Consider the following 550-nt stretch of genomic DNA (forward strand, 5'->3'; position numbering starts at 1 on the left):
GAATACAGGATATCGACTTTAGGTATTTTAAGGTCGAAATTCATTTGCGTCCTCCTCTACAATCTTAGGGTTCAAAATAGATTTCACTCAACGAGGAGGAGAGAGCCCACGATGCGCGTCCCACCGACACGGCGCCCCTCGCGTGCACCGGCAGACATCTCTTTCTGCCCCCGAGCCCGATGCACCATCTTCTGACACTTGCACGCGGGGCGAGGCATGCCTGCATACGACAACCACGTCCACGCTGACGCCCAACACCGTATTCACCGAATCTCTGCGGCGCTCCCCGTCCACCTGCTTTCCTCCAGACGACCGTTCGCCCAACACCGTATTCACATGTCGCGCTCCTCCCTTCTCACCTGCTCGGCGCACAACGCGACCAGTCCCAGTCCCAGTCCCGGACGATCCCTTCGCGGCAGAAAAAGAGAGGGAGAGAATGCCTTCAGATCTCACGAGGGGTTGAGAGAGTATATTAAACACAGCTCATATTCTTTTTTTGCGGGTCGTGTAGTAGTAGTACATGAGTCAAATACAGAAAGACTGTAGCGTA

Source organism: Triticum dicoccoides, chromosome 7A (genome assembly GCF_002162155.2).
Source record: "Triticum dicoccoides isolate Atlit2015 ecotype Zavitan chromosome 7A, WEW_v2.0, whole genome shotgun sequence".
Lineage (NCBI taxonomy): Eukaryota > Viridiplantae > Streptophyta > Magnoliopsida > Poales > Poaceae > Triticum > Triticum dicoccoides.